The sequence below is a fragment of the Nylanderia fulva genome, unplaced genomic scaffold (assembly GCF_048542155.1).
Source record: "Nylanderia fulva isolate GAGA-0341 unplaced genomic scaffold, ASM4854215v1 Scaffold242, whole genome shotgun sequence".
Classification (NCBI taxonomy): domain Eukaryota; kingdom Metazoa; phylum Arthropoda; class Insecta; order Hymenoptera; family Formicidae; genus Nylanderia; species Nylanderia fulva.
Genome location: NW_028190307.1, coordinates 64600 through 68721, shown reverse-complemented (window position 1 = coordinate 68721; position 4122 = coordinate 64600). Strand labels below are relative to the sequence as shown.

At 35.5% G+C, this 4122-nt stretch overlaps 1 long non-coding RNA gene across 1 annotated transcript; it reads right to left on the bottom strand.

Moving 5' to 3' along the window:
- Positions 1–221: 221 nt before the first annotated feature.
- LOC146723029 (uncharacterized) lies at positions 222–1204 on the bottom strand. The gene is made up of 3 exons (XR_014924806.1): positions 1014–1204; positions 579–812; positions 222–456 (listed from the first exon to the last, which is right to left on the bottom strand). It is a non-coding gene; the product is annotated as an uncharacterized LOC146723029 (long non-coding RNA).
- Between the last annotated feature and the right edge of the window lie 2918 nt (positions 1205–4122).

The window sequence follows — 4122 nt, the reverse complement described above, 5'->3', positions numbered from 1 at the left end:
ACACTTTTTACATCTTTATACATTTGTAATAACTTCAATTCATTAATATACATAATGTTTTTAAGAAAAATCAATATTTCCATAACAACACATTCATTCATTTATTTGTTACATATTAATTCTTTTTGTTCTTTCGCTTTATACTTTCAATGAATAAACATTATTTTTTCAAAGATCTGGTGAATTTATTTATAAGTCGCTACATTTTTGGTAAACCCGACGTGATATTAAAGCCGACGTGATATTAAAGCCGACGTGATATTAAAGCCGACGCATTTTAAAGGCTGATGCGGAATAAGTGCCAAGTGATCGTCGTATTTGAAGTCTGCGAAATATTATCATCGCTTGGAAGAATTGCTGGATATTCTGATTTTAAGAGATTCATTCTCCGGATCTTTGAAACATCAGAGGCGGATTAGTCCTTCACGGAAATTCTCAAATCATTTTATCGGATTCCTGGAACAAGAGGAAAATGCCAATCGATAGATCACCAGTTAGACCCTGTTCGGATACACAGATTGATATGGATTTGGCGAGCGGATCAAATCAGGTTGGATCAGAAAATATTAATATTTTACCTTCTCAAACTGGACATCAGGTGAGTGATCCTATGTTACAAATTCACTCAAATGAGTTTCGTTTATTAAAACTACCGACTTTCTGGCATAAACAACCTAAACTCTGGTTTGCTTCTATTGAAAGTGAGTTTACGGTTTATCGAATTCGATCAGATGATATTAAATATAGTTCTGTCATTCGTCATCTTGATGAACAAGCCTTAGTAAACATATCTGAAGTCATTGAAAATCCACCTAAAACAGATAAATATAATTATTTAAAGAAAATATTAATAAATCGCTTTACGGATTCAGAGGAAAAACGTTTGAGACAAATATTAGCTGGAATTGAACTTAATGATAAAAAGCCTTCGGAATTACTTCGAAAAATTCGTCATTTGTCTGGAAGATCTTTAGCAGATAGTGTTTTGCAAATGATTTGGCTTCAACGCTTACCACATAGAATTCAAACGACTTTAGCCGTAGTAGAGGATGTTCCTCTTGTTAAACTTGCGGAATTAGCCGATAAAATTGCTGATCGGGACGGCGGTTTGCAAGTCGCGGAAGTTTCCAATAATACAAGTAATAAATCTTCGGATTTCGCGGATTTGCTACGAAGAATCGAAGCTCTTGAAGTTTCTCGTCGTCGAGATCGTTTCAAAAGCCGGTCTAGAGAGAATAGAAGATTTAGATCGTTATCGCGTAAGAAAGACAAATCAAATAAAGATATTAAAGATACATCAATTTGTTTTTACCATAAGAAGTTTGGTGATAAGGCCAAACGATGTACTTTACCTTGTTCTATGTCCAAAACATTCTTGGCTTCACAGGAAAACTAAAAACGCCGCTTAAGACTGAGGCTGCTTACGACGGTGTTTCTAACAATCGCCTCATTATTTTCGACAAACATTCAAATTTGAATTTTCTTGTCGATACGGGCGCTGATATATCGTTGTTACCTAAAAAGGTTTTATTGAAGCCGTGGCATACTAATTTAAAACTTTTTGCCGCAAATGGTACTCAAATTAATACTTACGGTTCTAAAACTTTAATTTTGAACCTCGGTTTAAGGAGAGAATTTAAATGGAAATTTTGTGTCGCGGATATTCAACGTCCTATTTTAGGCGCCGATTTCCTTTGTCATTTTAATCTCCTAATTGACATTAAAAACAAGAAATTGATTGATAATGTTACCGGTCTTATGAATACTGGAAAAATTCAAGAAGTTGCACATTTGTCAATTTTTACCACATCTCCTGATTCTGTGTACCACAAATTTTTAACCGAATTTCCAGGACTCACCCGTTTTTCTCGTTACGGAAGGTTCTCCTAAATTTTCGACTCCCAGAAGACTTACTCCTGAGAAACTTAAATGTGCCAAGGAAGAATTCAAGTCTATGATGGAGCAAGGAATTTGCAGGCCTTCAAGCAGCTCCTGGGCAGCCCCTCTACATATGGTACCTAAAAAGGAACAAAATTCTTGGAGACTGTGTGGTGATTATCGTGCACTCAATTCAGTGACTATCCCGGATCGTTATCCCTTACCTCATATTCAAGATTTTTCTTCTTCACTTTTTGGTAAGAATATCTTTTCTAAAATCGACTTAGTTAAAGCGTACTATCAAGTACCCGTCGCTAAAGAAAATATTCACAAAACAGCTGTCACTACTCCATTTGGGCTTTTTGAATTTGTCGTAATGCCTTTCGGTTTACGAAACGCAGCCCAAACTTTTCAACGGCTCATGAACTCTTTACTTAATGATTTGAGTTTTGCCTTTTGTTATCTTGATGACATTCTTATTGCTTCTAAAGATGAGAAAGAACATATTGCTCACTTACGCATTATTTTTGATCGTCTTCAACAAGCTGGAATGACAATTAATGTCGCTAAATGTCTTTTCGGTCAAAGCGAGATTTTTTTTCTTGGTTACTTAGTTTCTAACCAAGGAGTTAAACCTACATCCGAAAAAGTGAAATCAATTATTGATTATCCTAAACCTAAGACACTTCATGAATTACGCAGATTCTTAGGAATTATCAATTATTATCGTCGCTGTCTCAAGGATGCTGCAAATCATCAAGCTCTGTTAACAGAATATTTAAAGGACAGTCGCAAGAGGGATAGAAGAATTATTTCTTGGACTAAAGAAGCGGAATTAGCTTTCGAGTCATGTAAAGAAGAACTTTTACAAGTTACTACCCTTTCTCATCCTGCTCCTCATGCTCCTCTTATTTTAACTTGTGATGCTTCTGACTTTGCTGTTGGTGCATCACTTGAACAGTCTATTGACGACGATATCAAACCAATAGCATTTTTCTCAAAGAAACTAGACAAAGCTCAAAGAAATTATAGCACTTATGATAGAGAACTTCTTAGCATTTATTTGGCTATTAAACATTTCAGGCATTTTGTTGAAGGAAGACAATTGATTATCAGAACTGATCATAAACCTTTGATTTTTGCTTTCCGTCAGAAATTGGATAAAGCGTCACCAAGACAGATCAGACAATTGGACTTTATTGCTCAATTCTCTACAAATATTACCTATATTTCTGGAAAAATGAATTCAGTTGCTGATGCTCTGTCAAGAATTGAATCTATTTCAATGCCTATTATAGTTTCTTTAGAAGAACTTGCTAATTATCAGAAAGAAGATGAAGAACTTCAAGTTTTACTTTCTTCAAATTCTTCACTTCTGTTGAAGAAACTTATTCTTTCAGGATCAACCATACCTATTTATTGTGATTGCTCTTCGGAATTAATTCGTCCATATGTTCCTAAACTCTTACGCAAGAAAATTTTTGATGTTGTTCATGGACTCGCTCACCCCAGCGGCAGATTGACATCTAAACAATTACTACTGAAATTCATTTGGCCTTCTTTGAAGAAAGATGTGAAGGAATGGACTCGAACTTGTCTTCCATGTCAACGTGCGAAGATTTCAAGACACACCAAGAATTCTCCAATTAAGATTGCAATTCCTGATCAACGCTTTCAGCATGTGCATTTAGACATTGTTGGACCACTTCCTATTTGTCAAAATTACCGTTATTGTCTTACTATGATTGATCGTTTTTCCAGATGGCCTGAAGCTGTTCCTATTTCTGAGATTTCTGCTGAAACTATTTCTACAACATTTTATTCACATTGGGTAGCACGTTTTGGTTCTCCTATCAGCATTACAACAGATCAAGGTCCTCAGTTTGAAGCAGCTTTATTCAAAGCTTTAACAAATCTAATTGGATGCCAAAGGATTAGAACTTCTGCTTATCATCCTGCTTCAAATGGAATTCTGGAAAGATGGCATAGGACTTTGAAAGCAGCGATTATGTGCCACGAAACAACCAACTGGGTAGAATCTTTACCTTCAGTTCTTTTGGGATTACGTTCGTGTTTCAAAGAAGATTTAAAAGCTTCACCTGCAGAACTTCTTTATGGATCCACTCTTCGTATTCCTGGAGAATTTTTCATTGAAGAAGATTTTTCTGCAGATCCTGAAATCTTTCTTGAAAAACACAGGATTCATATGAGGAATATCAGATCATCTCCTACAAGTCATCATTG